The sequence below is a fragment of the Octodon degus genome, unplaced genomic scaffold, assembly GCF_000260255.1.
Source record: "Octodon degus isolate 3935 unplaced genomic scaffold, OctDeg1.0 scaffold00042, whole genome shotgun sequence".
NCBI lineage: Eukaryota > Metazoa > Chordata > Mammalia > Rodentia > Octodontidae > Octodon > Octodon degus.
The window spans coordinates 13,507,415-13,525,433 of record NW_004524618.1 but is presented as its reverse complement, the minus strand read 5'-3'; the positions used below and the strand labels follow the sequence as shown (position 1 = coordinate 13,525,433).

Here is an 18,019-nt window from a genome sequence, read left to right as displayed (position 1 = left end):
AGACAAGGAAAATAGAAGCAACTTTCTCAGCTGAAGGCTGCTGCGCAGCTAAAAAGGCCTGGCCAAGGTGAGCGAGGCCCGTAGCCTCTTGTTTAGGGAGCCCTGCTGAAATACAAGTCCTTCCTTGGGCTGGGAAGGGACAGGAGGGCACCGCACAATCTTCTATTGTTTACACGTAGCCTGTAGCCCAGGTCCAAGAAGGCGAAAGTGGGGGAAAGTCCACCAACCAGACTGCTGTCACGTTCCTCCCACCTCGCGTTTCTCTTTCAGTTTGGCCTCCAAAAAGCTAAGGACAGACAGCAATAACTACAGGCAGATCTGAAGGCACTGTGTTTTCATTGAGCCTTTGGTGAACCAGAAGATTTGAACGCTACACTTGGGAAGCAGGAGGTAACAATGGCCACTTTCAACTTAACTGGGAGAATTGATGTCATTTCTTAATCGTGATTGGAAATAAATCACCCTGGATAAGCTCCTAACCGTATCACTGTTACCCAAGCTGAAGTGGGAGTAGGCCCGAGTTGGCTGGACACTGATTTCTTGCCTTGGAGGACTGCACTAGAAAGTTCCAACAAGGTGGCCCACTATGTGCACACTCAGCACAGAGGCCCGCACCTCCTCCCCAGAGGGGGCTGCACCAGGGCACCAGGACACCAGGACGGTCGGCTTTAGGCCAAGCTCCCAAAGCCCCTTGTCTCTGACAGCTAACCAGCATGGCTGGCCTCTGAGGCAAATTGAAGGAGGAGGGGGCTGTTACACGCTTATTACAAACTCAGACAAACAAGAGCCTGACCGCAGCAGCCCCGGGGAAAGCCCTCATAAAGAAAGAAGTAAGTGTTACTAAACTCACAGGCCAGTGGCTAGACCTCTCTGCCTTGGGAACTGAAGTCGGAGTTTTAAATTTACTTTTTAATGAAGCTCTGAGCAACAGAAATTCCACCAAAGGCAACAGCAGACATCACAACCGAAAGGCCACAAATTCCTGTCTTGCTGTCACTAATTTCATGCCCATCAGAAGCTCAGTAACTCTAAGTCCAGTCTCCCCTCCAGGTTTTTTGTGTTCCCTCTACAAGGAGATAAATGATGTCACAACGTGCATCTTTCGCCATAACTCTCGTCTCTGGCCTACTCTCCGACAGGAGAAATAACTCAGGACTGGATCCCTTTGTGAGATGCTAAGAAGGGACAAGGAAGATGCGATACAGCACCAACCCACCAGCTAGGCAAGCATGTTCATAAAAGTGTTGTTGGGGGACCTAGGGACATCTTGGTGTGAAAATAACACCATTAAGTCTTTCTTCCGGCCAGGCCCCCTCAATCTCTCAACAACCTTCACGGTAAGCAAGTCCTCCATTAACTGCCATTTCTCACAAACGTGAAAATGGAGGCAGAGAGCAATGTACTGATCGGCCCGATTTAAAATTTTGAGGTTTTTAAAAAGGGATAGAAATAGAATGCCAAAGCAAAGAAAAGTTCAAGCTTCACAGGGAAATTTTGACCTGGAAACTACTTAATGAGGAAAAAATATCCTCTGCCAAAGGAGATGACAGGAAGGCAGAGAACCAAGGAAACACACAGAGCAGGAACATCAGTCGCGAGCTGGTCTAGATGCTTCTAAAACATTCCTGGAGGTATTACATAAGGAGAGGAAAGAAACAGCAAGCTCAGATGGAGGAACGAGTGAGGGCAATGGTTCTGCGGCAGCGTGCAGGGCCCTGGGGACACCACCCTGGGCAGCCTGACTTAGACAAGCCAGCAGCAGCCCTGGTCACCCTGGTTCCCAAGCAGCCAAATTCATGAATGCTGAGGGAAAATGGAAACCACAAACCATAACCGAAACCATAAGCAAACCAGAAATCAGACCAAAAGATAAAAATCCGTTCTCGGAGCAAAAGAGGCGATAACAGAACCACGGAGGCCGGAATCAAAACCATCTCTGCTTTGCATGTGGTATGTGGTTTTTCGCACATCAGATCTTGGGTTCCGGGCAGATCTCAGCTATTGCTTCACTCCCCGAAATGCTACACAAGCCAGTGTGGCTGGTGTGTTGCACACATGCACAACTCTCACCTGCCATCCTGAGTGGGGGATCAGGACACCCAGCCCCAACTGCGGAAGCAGCTGCCCCCGTGGTTTTCCTAATGTGTCCTAAGATGGCAAACTCATGTCAGAAGTGATATGGTGAGATTTATTTCCGACGAGATAAACTGTCAAATGTGATCCACGCGAAAAATAACTCATGCAAAACAGTTTTTTCCTTTTTCCTGTTTTTCTCAGGGTGGGAGGCGCCTGCCACAGCACTGGAGCCTTTCCTACCTCCTTTATAAATTCAAGCCCCAAGCACCTGTTCTTCCAAAACAAAGGGCTTCTCACACTGGATCTTCTGCAGGGAGAATGTGTCATCTGCTTTCACTCACCATTGTGACAATGTGGCAACAGTGACAAGTTTTAAGAAACCCCCAGCCAAAACAGGATACATTAAGACACGGTGGTGCTTTAGTAAACATGTGCTTACCTTAGGGATACTCTGGAACCTTCCTTTAAATTCTCTGGGGTTTGTAGGCTCTGTGTGTGTGTGTGTGTGTGTGTGTGTGTGTGTGTGTGTTCTGTTACAAGACACTAAATCCAAGGAGCCCTGAGCTACGTCCCCAGCCTTTTTTCCATTTTCTACTTTGAGAGAGAATCTCGCTGAATTGCCCATACTGGCCTTGACTCAGGACTCTCCTGCCTCAGCCTCCCAAGGAGCTGGGGCTCCAGATGTGCATCACCATGCCAAGTTCTCTTTGAAGAAAAAAATGACTATCCGTTGGGTCTGTGAGTTCGTTTGCTTTTAGGGTTTTCTTAAACTCCATAATGTTTTTCATGTTTTCAACTGGTTATACAGATTAATGGTCTTTACTTTGGCAGATTCCTACACACACTTGGCACGCGCTCATCATTTTCACCCGCCTGGTGTACACTGGGGTCAATATATAGAATGGCTTTTGCTCCTACTCACCCCTTCCCCTGCTCACTCGGCCCTCCTCCTCCTCCCTTCCTCTGGGCTAGTAACAGTCTCCTTTCTACTCTGTCATATTTTTTAGATTCCGCATTTTAAGAAGAATATGCAAAAACTCTTGGCTTATCCAGACATTATGAAGAAATAAATGTTGCTGGACTCCAGAAGAAAAACTAAACAAGCAAAGAAGCAGGGAAGTTGCTTTCTGTCTTAAGGATAAGAATCAAGTTCAGAGCTCTGGATTCCTAGAGCAATCCTGAAGTGTGGGTCACACACTCCATAAGTCAATAGAGCCCTTATCTAGATATCTCTCAATTTCTGTATTCTATGCAACGCTCTTAGGGTTGTTTTTGGGGGGATATATATTTTATCTTAGGAGTTAGTCAAAAGGACAAAGGTTCCTCTTTGCCTCATTTCAGCTTGACAATAATATCAGGAATCTAATCAGGAGAAAACACGAGAAGGCCCTAGGAACAACCCGACACAATGAGCCATCCTAATCTACAAAGTGGGCCCACCTCCCCGAAGAGTCTGCTCTCCAGAACTTCCATATTCACTGCCTTCCCAATTCACATTTTTCATCCCACCCCTGTGTGCAAATCTGACCATCACCTCCAAGGCAAACCAGGGCTCTGTGAGGCTGTGGGCCCCAAGCAATACAGCTTCTTCCCACCGAAAAGACCTTCAGATTAGAAAGCCTGGCCCAGTACGTTTCTTCCAAGTTCATTTAATTATTTCTTACTTGTCCTAAGTGATCTGCAGGTCAACTGTGGAGCAGGGCAAACAGAAGGCTGCCTCTCCTGGGAGCGTTTTGGTGGACATAGCAGTTTAAAATTTCTCAAAGCATTTTACCTGCTTTCAGCTGGTAGTAGATTGGAATATTTAGACTCGGAATTCTAAGGGCTGACATGTTATTACAAGGTCTGCATTTTTTTACTTGCCAACCTGTTACCAGTAGGTTCTTTAGTGGAGTTGAACCTTAGAGAAAACTAGAAAGTAAAATCCACCAAATCTGCCTCTGGGAGAAAAGATTTGCCCTGACTGGGCATTAACCATACACCATGGCCTTGGACAATGAACTGTCCCCCCAGTGACAGCAAAACGCCTCTGAGGCCTTTAACCTCCATTCATACTGTTAGATTTATGGAGGCTTGGAGCACAGAGCACAGCCATGAATTTCTTGGCCGCCCACTACCAAGCCCCTTGCACACGCTGGGGCTTTTCAGTTCTTTCCTACAGCAGTTTCCAAGTCCAGCCTATTCAGAAAAGGAAAGGAAAGAAAGGGAAAAGGGAAAACGGAAAAGGGGAAAAGGAAAGGAAAGGAAAAGAAAGCTCACCTCGAAAACCAAAAGCAAAAAAGCAAACAATGACCACTCATTAGGGGGCTTTATGAGCTCCTCCCAAAATTAAGGAGGCTGGAACCTTCTATGTACATTTGTGGCAAAACAAAAACTGCAGATGAGGGACAAAAAGTAAAATCATGAATCCTTATATAAAATCACTAAGGGCCGGGGAGATGGCTCAGTGGAATAAGCGCTTCCCTGGCAAACGCAAGGTCCTGAGTTCAATCCCCGGTACTGCCAAAAAAAAAAAGTAAACAAAATAAAATAAAATAAAATCACTAAATACCCAGAAATACAAAGCAAGAGTCACTAATGGTGACACTGGGACTTTCTGTCTGCATGTATCCTACAAGCTTAAGGCAGGGAGACTGCTATGAGCAGCCCTGGCAGCCATCTCCCTTGGATTCAGTATCTGCAGCCACTTCATTAGGGCAGCAACAGCCATGTGCAACCTGGGCCACAACTCAGTCGCTCTTAAAAGCAGCCAGCCAGCCACGGTGGCACACACTCACAATCCCAGCACAGGGGAGGCTGAGGCTGAGGCAAGAGGACTGCTGTAAGGTTAAGGCCACCCTGTGTCACATAGTGAGTTCAAGACCAGCTAGAACTATATACAGCACAACTCTGTCTCAAAAATAAAAAGTGGGGGGCCTGCCCCTTAGCTCAGTTCTTTAAGTGGCTGCTTCCACAAAGCAGTCAGGCTCAGGTTGCTGTGGTTTGACCCCCACAACTCAAGCCAGCCAAACCTGCCCTGAAGGCATTCGGAGCAAAAATAAAATAAAAATAAAAAGTGCAGGGCTGGCCAAATAGCTCAGCAGATTAAAGGGTCCATCCCTAGGCCTGCAGTCCGACCCTGCCCCCGGGGCGCGCTGAGATGGCATTGAGACTGGGCGTGGTGGTGTGCATGCCTATAATTCCAGCTCCTGGGAGGCTGTAAACAGGCGGATCACTACGAGTTTGATCTAGTAGTGAGACCCTGAACACCCTGTAGGCCCTTCCTTAAAATAAAAAATAAATAAGTAAAAAAATAAAAAGCGAGAAATTTTGAACATAAGGTCTTCCAAACTTTTTCAAATATGTATTTCATAATAATAATCTCCTATTAACTACTTTCCAATAAAGAATCAAATATCCCAGGATATGAATTTCAAATTAGCTTTCCTTCTCCATCTACTCCTTTCTCTTTCAAGAAAGCCTTTTCCAGGCTCCATTAGAGAACTCACAGAAGCCCATATGTGGGCCAGAGACACAGCTCAGCAGCACAGTACCTGCCTGGCATGTGCAAGGTTACGAGTTCGATTCCCAGTACCAGAACAAATAAAAAAAAAACACACAAAAGCCCATTTAAGTCCTGGGGCTAGAAGCATGGAACAAGAACCCCACATTTCCTTTACATTTTGGACTGTCAATGGCATTTAGGAGAAGTGCCTCCTCTCCTTTCTGCTTCATATGTTTTCCTTATTGGTTCATTTACACAGCGCTGCTCCCCTGCCGCAGTTAGTACATCGTTTTGTCATTTCTGCCTTTCCTTCCCATTAGTGCAAGCTGCTCGGACGACACCCCAGCTGCCTCCCGGGGTGGCTGAGGCTTCGGCACATCCCTTTCCCCCAGTGGTCACCCCTTTGACTAATGTTCACCAACACTCATACATCATCCCCAAATTGGTCCAAATGAATTAAACACAGCTCTGCTTAACATTACGAGATTTAAATGGATTTTCTCTCTACAGGTCTGCCCCATAATTGGGTTTATCCATCTTGTTGAAGTACAGTTTACACTTGCTAACATCACGCCAATTCAAGCTACATTTTCTGCTCCAGTGGCAGGAGCAAGGCAGATTTGTCATCGGATCATAACAGGTAATTCAAACAACAATTAGTTTGATGACGGCCCGTATGTCAATGTCTGCTCCCGGCAGCCTGGCTCACGCCTGATGCTCTCTGCTCCTCAAGATGAATTGTGTCCACCATCCCTCGATTTCAATCATCAGCAAGGCTTCCTGAATCAACTGAGAAACTACTGACACAGGGCCGTCTTCCCTGTAGGGCAGCCCCAGCAAAGGCCTAGGAAGAAGATTCTTCCTGTCTCTCGAGGGTGGGCGACTACCACACACTCCCATTTCCAAGTCTTGAAAATTTTCCGGCTCTCAACCAAAGCTACTTATTCTGGTGCTTTAGCTCAACTTCAAAATTCAGAGAAATACAGGGCTCCAGAACAGACAGGGATGACCTGGTATAGGCTCATCCATCCACAAGTAGGAAAATATCTGTTCGCACCCCTTGGCAGGGATGAATGCCAACTGTCACATTCTCGAAAACGTTATGATCAGACGGTAACACTACTCATCATTATGAAACAAAAAAAAATTCAAGACTTCATTTAAAAGCCAACTAACCTCCGAGCATTCTGAAACTCATAAAGCCATCACAGAAATATAAACCAGCCCAACTACGGTTAGGCATTACTGGGCAACGTAGTAGTGATTAAGACAGAGTACAAATTCAAGCAATGAATGAACTAAAATTGAAATCCGATATACTGGAAAAGAACATCAAGTTAACAAAGGGGCCAAATTATTGATGGAGCCCCAAAAAGCAGCAGCTACGGCCGAGTGGGGCAGCGCACACCTATAACCGGCTACCACAGACAAGTATTGGGAAAACCCAAACTCAGCTCTTCAGCAAAGCTTATATTGCAGTGAAACGTAAGGAGGACTTGGCAGATTCTTTAAGTGACATAAGAGAAATGCAAATGGCGACCAACAGGAGTCATAAATCTTTGTTACCTAGCAAAGATAGTCCAGGTTGTCAAATTTATCATCTGTGATGTTCCTGACAGCAAATAAAAAATATACTGTGCATGTCAGGAAAAGGCATCTTCTCCACCTGCAATCAAGTACTTCATGGCTCTCAATGGCACAAACAGCCGTCTGCATTTATCAAACACCATCCTCTGCACTGGAAAGCGCCACTGCACTGTCCAGCTCACTGCATACAGTGTCCCCTGTAGCCTCCCAACAGCCCTCTGGAAACAGGCATTATTGTTAGTTATCCCCATCTTGCATGTTAGGAAAGGAAGCTTGCCAGAACCTTGGTGCAGACCTAAGCTGCTCCAAAGACCCCAGAAGCGTGAACTGACCCACCTACCTGCTCAGCTACCTGTTTCCTTAAAATGCAAAGGTAAGACTACCCCAGCATCAGAGGTAGGGCACTCCCTTTAGACTGTTATTCTAAGCCAGCCAATTTGCCACGGGCAGTGATTCTGACTCCCCACAGGGCATGTGGCAATTTCTATAGACAGTTTGGGTTACCACACTTCTATTGGTTAACTCTGGCCATAACACACAGCCAGAGCTAGGAATGAATGCTACTGCCCAGTGGCTCTCCAGTGCCGTCCCCAGAGAAGGACATCAGTTTTATCCAAAAACTAGTTTTAAAAACTTCGAATGTGGGGACCCACCCCCAGACCTACAGATCCTACAACTGAAGTTCAAGGGTGCTAAGGACATCAAGAGGGCAGAGGTCAGGGACAGAGATAAATAAACCTCTCCAGGACACAGAATACTTCCCTGCAACCACTGGAAGTACTCAGCCCAAAGCATCACTGGTACCCAAGCTGAAAAGCTGTACCAAGTCATGGAATCTCAACCCACCCCTAGGATATGCCAGCTTGCTGCAGAGCCTCCTCAGCCCTTGAGGAATCTGTTATAACCACATGTTTTCTCAGCTATAGCCTTTAAAGCAAGGGTTTAATGAAGATCCTTCAAAGAGTCCATATAGGTTTAATCCTAATATTTCTTTTACTAATTTACATTATAGATATACAGATACAGAATACATTACCTACTTTTAAATTTTATTTTTAAATTTCGATGTATTCTTTATTAACCAGTAGACACAGTGTCAACCAGTGGTTTTGGTGGAACCCTCAGGAATAATTGTCTGCTGCCATTTCTATTTAATTAAAAAGTATGCTGAGATTTTGAGGTGAACCAGTGGGGGGCGGGGGGGGGGGTTGCGGCTACTTATCTGATCAGAATTTGATGCCATCCAACCAAATCAAACTCCAGAAACAAATGAAGTGCTAAGCCTGATAAGCCTAAAAATGTCAGTCATAAACTATTTAGAAATTCCTGTGCTCAGCTAAACAGCCCAATGGTTTTCAAGGACTTTATAAAATGTAAATATTATAAAGTGGAACTTATAAAATAGTTATGTTAAAAACACAACCTGCTGACCGCCATAGACCAGGCCCTCTGCCTGTCCACACTGGCTGCCCTCTGCCCGTCCACACTGGCTGTCCTCCGCCCATCCACACTGGCTGTAGCCCGCTAAGGACATGCAGACAGCTGACAGTTGCTTCCGCTTTTGCTGGGTGCTGCAAGCCTACCACATCTCCCTGCACCCCACCAGCCCCTACCAACCCTGCAAGCTGGCCCCCAAGCACCTAATGTGCTGGAGAACACACAGCTGTCTCAGTGCACAGAAATAAAATGATATCATCTGAATAGGTATAAGTTTAAAAGTAAAATAAGCAAAAAGTGGTAAAACTAGATTGTTTTCTTTTACCTGGCCAATGTAGCATACCTGCTACTGCCCTAAACAAGATACTAGGCTTGCTTCTACCTGAAAGGCAGAAAGTAAAATCGGACACTTGGGTTCCTATCCTGCCCTGTTTCCACTGAGATATGGGCCCCTGGGTGGCCCAGTCCCTCTTTGAAAGGCAGTTTCATGGCCCAGCAGGTGGACCCTACCTGTGCCCTGCGAACAGGGTAGGGGAGCAGGCATCCATGTCGCCTCAGCTGCAGAGATGCGAAGCCCAGCCCCATCCCAGGTCTACTAAACCTGGATCTGCACTTCAGCATGGCCCGGAGTCTGAGAAGCACCAGGCTACCAGCCCTTCGACCTCAGGGCTCTGCAGCTCCTCACATGAGGGGCCAGATCCCACCTTCTCTCACTAGTACCAACCTAGGGAACAGTGGCCATCACGGTCCACCTCTGAAGCAGATACTCTCGGAATGGGTTTCTAGCACTTACTCAAGCAGAGACACAAGCCACCCTTCAGAACTCTGGAAGTACGGAGTCTCTTTTCTCCCCCAAGGAAAGGCAATCAAGCTAAAACCAGCCAAATGAAGAAAAGCTGCATAACTGCTGTCCCCTTACAGGACCATGTGCAGTGACACAATGCAGAATGGGGAAGGAGTACAGGCTCCAAGAGGCCCAAGACCAGCAGACTGGTCACCAAGTTAACCCAGAAGGCTTTAGCCAGCCAGGGACGTGCAAAGCCTTAGCAGCTTCCCAAGTGGCCATAACACACAGCCAGAGTTAGGAATGAATGCCACTGCCCAGTGGCTCTCCAGTGCCATCCCCAGAGAACAACATCAGTTTTATCCAAAAACTAGTTTTAAAAACTTCAAATGTGGGGACCTACCCCCAGACCTACAGATCCTACAAATGAGGTTCAAGGGCCTCTTCTCAGTAGAGGCAGAGCCCAGATTGCATGTTAAAATCTCCAGCAGCCTCAGATGATGAGGCTGTCATGCAGGAGACAATGACCTTGCCCGGCTGAAAGGGAGGCTCCATGGAGGGCACCCAGCACTCTGTGCTTCGGAGCAGCTCCCCGGCAGTGCCTGTGCACACAGACAGGAAGCTGTGCTCCCAGGGAGCTATGGCCAAGGCCCACGGCAGGTCCCCCAGCTGAGGTGGGTGCTGCGCTGCCACTGCATTCTGCTATTTGCGCTGCAGGGGACCTAACGCTTTGGACAGGCTGGGTGAGCCTCTGTCTCGGAAGCCACATCCCTAGCCGTGAGCCCCAAGCCTGCTGGCCTCATGCAGACAGCAGAACAGGAGGCCTTCACCACAGACACCCCAATCACACTTTCTGGGTTTGAATCCCAACTGATCTCGGGCAAAACATATCAGATATCTGTTTCTTCCTTTGCAAAATGGGGACAGTGGTAATAATAACAATAACTGTGCCTTTGAGGTTTTCCTGTCTGTTGTGACAAATCAATAAATAACTCACATAAAGCATGTAGCACCAGACTCAATGCATTAGGATAACCCAATAAACACAAACTGCTATTGTTATTAGCGGTTGCGATTGCCCCTGACGCAGACCACGCACATCACTGTCCACACTGTTCTTTCACTAGTCTTTCTGAACTTCGCACAAGCATCTGGCTGTCTTCATACGGCCTGAGCAGCAAAGGCCTCAGAAACCCAAGGGGACCCGAGGGTGGCTTCCTTTCTCACTCAAAATAAGCAAATGCTACCCCAACAGAGCCTCTACCAGCTTTCAATTTCAACTGTGAACCGAAAATGACTGAGCGTCCAGTAAAGGATCAATGGATTGATTTCAGAAGACTCTAAGGCAGTAATTCCCAACCTGTAGAGGCTGAAAATCACAACTTGGATTAAAAACATAACCCCTGGATGGTGCTGGAAACCCACACAATTAGACAAGGAGAGTGTGGTATTTAAAAAATAAAATCAGAATTTAAAACATAACTAAGCCTTGTGCAAGTGAGATTTGCGGCTGCTCTGGCTCACAGATGAGGTCCCCAGGGGCCTGGCACACCAAACATGCACAGTATGTATTTTTATCAATGAGTATTCTGAAAGATGGGCTTATAGTGGACAACGGAGCTAAAAGTCACCACTGCTGAACAGGAATGGGCCTCCTGGGTGAGCTATGGGCACTTACAGGCTCTGAACACTTCTCTAGTGGAGCACCACCCCCTCTCCCACTCACTCATGCACACACACACACACACACACACACGGGCACGTGCGCACAAAACTCACTTCTTTAGAGAAAAAGGACAGGCCAGGTTACTCATGGTAGTTAAGAGGACCAGAACATCGGAGGTCACCGTGAGAAATGTGAACTGGGGGAGAAGGCAGGGCCTTAAACATGGCCACCTCATTCTCAGATTGAGACTGAGGCTGCTACTGCTCATCTCTGGCTATGTTCATCGTGTGGGTGAAGAGACCGACTCTTAAGAGTCGCAGGAGTGGGCCGGATACTCAGTTCACATCTAGGAATAAAGAGCAGTACAGGAGAGGGCACTCTCCTGTCAGTAGCCTTCTTTCCCTGACTCCAGAGCGCCCATGCCCTGGCGGAGGGTCCTGTTGGCCACCATGAATCATGGCGGGGGTCCTAAGACCAAGCAGAAGGGTTCTGCCACAGAAAAGCTCCGACAAATCCTGCAAACACGCGCACAAGACGGAGCGCAACACCCACTGCAGTCTCTACCGCTCAGCTGTGTAAACAAATAAAACGGTCCATTTCTGCTGGATCCTCTTAGTTGTCTTTGCACACATGTACAAGCACATCACACACACACACACACACACACACACACACACACACTCTTCACATCCTCAAAGAAAAACAACCAAGAGAAGTCTACACAGTTTGTTTTGCTCCATGTAGTTTTTTTCCTAAATCACATCTGACTTAGCACTAAAACACTAACCTTTGGCCAAAATACTCTTAAAACAAAGGCTAAATTGGTTCTGAAGTTAGGCCTTCCGAAAACCAAGGGAAACATCTTCTGTGGGTCCTGACCTTGACGGCAGCGCAGCTCTCGGGTCGGAATAATGATGAGCTGAGAGAGCTGGAAGGGCTCCCTTCGGGAGGCAACTGGCTGGCCTCAGCGCTGCTCTGCGGTCCCCTGCAGGACTTTCCTGCGGGGCAACTACTCCCCAGTCTGCGTCCTGGGCTCAGCCAGCTACAGCCCTCCCAGTTTACCAGGAGTAGTGGGTTCAGTTCGTAGGAGTCAGATCATTGTACTGCCTCCTTTAACATCTCACTCACCCAAAATTCAATGACCACAATTAAAATTCTACATTCAGGCTGGGGACACAGCTCAGTGGCACAGTGCCTGCCTAGCGAGTGCAGGGTCCTGAGTTTGATTTCTGGTACTTGCCCTCCCTCCAAAAAAAATTATGTTCAGATCTCTCAAAAGGTCAGTGTAAAAGTAAACATGCACTTGCTTCTTACCTCTCCAAGTCCACTCCTATTGTATAAACAACAGAAATGGAAACACACATTCCCCAAAAGATATGTCTGAGAACGCTCATAGTTTTATTCTTGGCAACAAAATACTGGAAACAATCCACAGAGCTGACAACATGAAGAAATAAATGCACTGGGGCATATTTTAATATGCCACATATTTCACATGTGGAATACTACACGGCAAAGAAAAGGAACAAGCTGTTGCCACCCCTGCTAACATGAACGCAACTCATTGATGTAACCCTGAGTAGGCATAAACATGAACCAGTACATTCTGTGTGATTCTACTTACATGAAACCCAAATGAAGGCAAAGCTAAGCCACTGTGAGAATTCTCATTGGAAGGAGAAGGAGGAAGAGAGGGGAATAAGGGAGACTTCCGGGGAGCCCATACCAGAGGTCAGCAAACTGAAGCCCTTGGGGCCAGAGCCAGCCAGTTTGTTTTCACCAATAAAATTTTACTGGCACAAAGCCACGTTTACTCCTTTGGGCTCACCTTTGGCTAGCTCTGAACCACGATCGCAAGCATGAAGAGCTGCAATACAGACAGCACGGCTCCAAACGCTGAACACATTTGTTATTTCGCCCTCTACAGAAAAGATGTGCCAACCCCAATCTATATATCGATCTGGTGACAGTCGCATGGATGGACACGTATGTCAAAGTTCATCTGCTTTTCTCCTGGAGCCCTGCGCACTGTGCTGGGTTTAAATCATACTGCAATGACACCTGCAAAACATCAAGCACCGGGGCGGGGGGCACCTGAAGGCAGAGCCCAAACTTAGCAAGCAAGAGGCCTTGGGTTCAGTCACCAGCCCCAGAATTAAGTCCCTACATCTTTCTTTACAGTTCTCTCCACTTCCACCGCAGGTACATCTGTGCCATTCACTTGGGGAGAATGCCCCTCTACACAGCCCTTGTCTTCTCAGAACTGCAAAGAGCTAGGAGACAGTCAAAGTGGGAGAGATCACAGCCCAGCAACTGCCACTGGGCCCACGTGTTAAAGAGCGCGTCAACATACCCACAGAGCTTCTCAGGGGCCATGAGTGGAAACAGGGAGCTTGGCAGCGTCCTGGGATGACAGGAGAGATGGGACAGGAAGAGGGTAGGAACCTCACGTGATGTGCGGTGTCATACTACTCGAAGTTATTTTAGGATCTTAGGAGAGCAACATGTCAGCTCAGCTCCGACTGAAATGCAGCGCTTATTAAACAGTTCTAAATTTCTAACAATTGGGTTGCAGCTAAACCTGGACTAGAAACCCGGTGAAGGGAGAAGCCTGCCCTGCGCACCAGAGGGCTCACTCGCTCTGCACGGCACCCGTGAGCCGTCCAGGTTACCTGGAGAACACTTGCGTTTTGTCTGAGCTTTCCCCTTTTTTCCCTTTGCTTCTTTTGTTTTCAGCCATTTATCCTTTGATGATCACAATAAAATTACAGCTAGATGCCATTTGGCTTGGCCTCGTGCTGGCCCAGCAGACACTGAGGGAAAATGAACGCTGAAAGCATCGTGCTGGGTCTCTAAGAAAACGACTTTCTGTTTGCCCACATGGGCATCAGGCCTCAGCAAACAGAGGCGGGCAGAACAATGGTACCTGTTCATGAGGCATAGTGATGGCTTCAGTCCTCCAAAACAATGAGCTCTGTAATTTACTCCATCTTCCTCCTGAGAAAGAGCTTCACATGGCCTGCACCGTGCCAGGTGGTTTGGAGAAGGACGAACTGCTCGGCCAAACAAGGGGCACTTCAACTCCGGGCGTAAAGATTCAACAGCTGCTCTGGTCTGCACTGGTCTCCCAGTGACAAGGCCCCAACCAGCCTTTCCACACGGAGATAAGGATCGTTCTCCTATTCAGCCTCAACAATTCCCACACCCCAGGCCACAGGATTTTCCAGCACTCCCCAAGATAGAGTGCACCTCAGGGCAGTGCGTGCTCCTCCCGCTCACCCAGCCAGAATCAAGGCTAAGCCCATCCTCTACCCAGCCCTGCCCCAGACCTTGCTCTGAGGCTTACTAGGCCTTCCTCAAAAGGAAGGAGGGCCCACCAGGAAGTGTGTTAGCAAGAGCCACTTGGCTTCAAGCTGAGGACACCCCCGCCCGAAGACACCTGGGGTGGAGGGGTAAAACCAACAGTGGCACTTTCCCCCGAAATATGTACAAGGCACAGCTGCAGAAGTAATCAAAATACATTTTAAACCAAGTTACTGTAGCCTTGAAATAAGCACAAAAAGGCTAGGAATCCACCAAATAGAAATGTCTGCTGACTCATATTCTTCATCGGTGGAAGAGTTCCATTTACCTGGGGCAAGTGACTATTTCAAAGCTTCTTCCGGAAGATATACAGATTTTAAATGGCCAGGCTACAAAGATGCAAGGCTGCAAGAGCTGCCCAACACCACATGCGCACACGCACACGCACGCACGCGTGCACACGCACGCGCACACACAGATAACAAAGGCTCTCCACATGAAAGAACAGTGACTGAACATGGCCGAGCCGCCTAAGTAACACCAGCCTACAGGAACAGAAGAACCCGGAGCCAGCATTCCACGCAACAGAAGGTTTCGAAAGCTCCCCTTCCAAGAGTTAGGCCAGAACACTCCAGAAGTTCTGGTACCATCAGTTACTCTGAGAGTACAACTATCCTCGCAAGGCCAGGCAGACAGATGAAAATCGTATTAGTCTGATCTCCCTCCACTACTGCTCTCTATTGGCTTCGGTTCAGCCCTGAGTCTATATTAGTCTGTGATTTGTTTAGCCTTTGGATCTAAGAGAATAGAAGTACTACGTGAGCAGGAAGCAGGGCCCTCATCAGAAGCCGGGATCTGTCACCTCTCCCGTCCAGTGCTGTCAGTGTCATATATCAACTGGCCCAGGAGAAATCAACATTTCAGGACAACCAGGTCAAAAGTGATATTCTTAGCGGCACTTAATGTGATTCTGATCCCCCGGAAACAGCCCTCTCTAGCTGTCACAGGGCCTCCTCTCCCACCTGCCCCTGAATTCTTCCTGTTCAGTGTGTCACTCCATTTTACTCCCAAATCAAGACCCTCCCCCAAGCAAAAAGCAACTGCCAGGCTGGGGTCTGGGAGTCCATGTGGCCAATCAAGAGACTCTTAACAATAAACACTGCCTTCGCTTTCTTTCCTTCTTTAAATCAACGCAGCAGCATTTCTTCTGCTTTTTTGCTTGCCACCTCCCCCTCCATGATGCCACCACCGCCACCGCCACCACGTCACCATCATCAGTGTCAGCAGCATCATCACTTGCATCATCACCACCATCATCATTCAGGTAGGGAGCGGCAAAGAAGAGAAAGCACAGGAGACCTACACATCGACAATTCCAGCTTCAGAGTCTCTTGCGTTTCCTACCTGAAGCGCAATCTGGTGTTCAATCGTTTTGTACGCAGAATAATGTGTGGTGCCGGACTGAAAATGGAGCTGTAGAAAGAAACCAAATCAAAGCGTTCTGCTTATGTCACAAACTACAAGAAAACATCTTAAGCAGTTTATGAATAGCAGACAAACCTTCTTAGATAAAACTGAACGCCTTGGCATTCACTCAAGACTTGTGTACTTTTATTTGTTGCTATGGATAAAATGATCACACTAAAGTTTTTTTTTAATCTATTTAATAAGCAGAAGGGGGAGGGGCAGGAATGCGAATCAATGACAAGAGAAAGAAAGACTGAAGCCCATTAAAACATAAAGGAAGCCACTGTGCTGAGCAGAAGACAGAGGAAAATGAACACTGCTGTAAAAAGTCATCAGAATAGCAACACGTAGGCGAAAGTGAAGTTTACGAAAGGATTGCGAAGCCACAAGACTGCCACAAGCATAAGCCCCTTCCCCACTATTTCTCATCTGTGGGCCCTGGCTCGCCAACATACTTCTGTTTCTGGGTAAACAAGTGTGTTGGGCAGAATTCAGGGGCCACCCGAATTCAGGGGCCACCCAATGCCTTGTGCATTCCTCCACAATGACTAAGCAGACGCCCGGAGTGTCTCTGCAAGCCTGCACTCTAGCAATGCACACTTCCCCAAAGTGGGAGCAGCACAGGGCCTGACAGCCAGCAGTATGCGAATGGCCACGTCCTGGTAAGTCCTGGCTTCCTCGGGCCTTCTGGGGCCCTCCATGGTGAAGGCCTGTGTCCACTCTGCCTTCCCCTCTGCAGCCCTGCAGACCACCCACCACATAAGGGAGGACCCTAAAACAAAAAGGAACACCAAGATTCCCCAGCAAAATTTCATTTCCCCAAGTAACACTTGCTAATCTTGGGATCCTACCAACTGGAAAAACAAACACCATCTGCTAATTTATTTTATAAACACCACCATCATCACTGAAGGACCACTGTGGTTATCCGAAAACTCACTTTGACTTGCTATATGCAAGCAGATCACGAGGAATCAGACGATGCTGGGAAATCCCTGCCCACCCGCTCCCTGGTCGCAACAGGCAAAGTCACCGCCTCCCCAGACACTGAACTATGCTACCACGAAGTATTGCTGCCACTGCACCGATGCCATTACTGGCATTAAACCATTTCTGTGTGACCGGAACAAAGCCTAATTGGCGCTGCAAATGAGTTTTAGACCCAGGTAAATTGCATCTTGGTCCCTAGAAGAAAAAAAATCATTCTGCTCACTGTTTGTTTTTACTACAAAAAAGAAAAATTTAAAAATTCACATAAGAACTTTTGAGCTGACTCAAAATATACAAAACTTAGTTGCTATCAAATAAAAAGCAGTCAAAATCACTCCTGCTTGCGGGGTAAGGTTGAAGTGTCCACTTTAGAATGTTGTGGACTGAGATAATTTTCTGTTTTATGTGTGTGCGCCAAAAAGATTAATAAGAGGCACAATGAAGGTGGGCAGAGAGGGACAGAAAACCAATACCTGCCAAGGGCGAGCAATGAACCACCCCCCCAACATGGTCAGCCAGCAGCAGAAGAGCAGCCCCCATGCCCACAGCCAGTCCAGTCCACGCGAGTTTCTGAGAAAGATGAATTTGCACCCTTTGTCCCCCTGCCCTTTTTGTAAAAGCTGCCAGTCAATATGCGGAGATTGCACTAATTACTGCGACAATCTTGCATCATGTTAAAACAACTTTTGTGCCTGGGACAGGTCTCTCTGCGAGTTTGGAATTCCTGCCCAGAAAGCAGCCTGTCTGAGAAGAAGCTCTTCGGAGCAGAGGGAGCGAGCGGAGCAAGCAACACTAACAACTTGTCCCTCTTTTCAGCCGGTTTTATTCTCTTCTTTTCCAATTGCCTGATGCAGAGCTTAATGGAAACTTGTCCAAGCTTTTCTTCCCATAAGCCCTGCGGGAGCCCTAGGCAATCTGTACTCAGGGTAACCACAGGAATCTTATGTTGTCAATTAAAATTGAATGGACACCTGATAACTAAGGATATGTCGTGGAAAATAATTTCATATCGTCACAGTCTTATGAATAAATTAATGAAACTGTGGCGAAGCCAAATTCAATTTTCACTTGTCCAGTTCTGTTCTTAATCCTCCCTTCATCACCACCCAAATAACACTAACAATGCTGGAGAGAATGCTGCAATTAAACAGCAAAAATGCAGCTGCACGCTCCTTCCGATCTGAGCAGAGAATCCAGGACAGTGTTAATTTTAATCTTCCATTAA

The 18,019-nt window shown here is 47.4% G+C and overlaps 1 protein-coding gene across 2 annotated transcripts in view; it reads right to left on the bottom strand.

Moving 5' to 3' along the window:
- Tcf7l2 (transcription factor 7 like 2) overlaps positions 1-15,804 on the bottom strand; it is a 174,768-nt gene extending 158,964 nt beyond the window's left edge. For both annotated transcript variants that reach the window (XM_023715552.1, XM_023715547.1), the window contains exon 1: positions 15,742-15,804. The gene's annotated coding sequence lies outside the window, so the exon portion shown is untranslated. The remainder of the gene's footprint in view (positions 1-15,741) is intronic.
- Between the last annotated feature and the right edge of the window lie 2,215 nt (positions 15,805-18,019).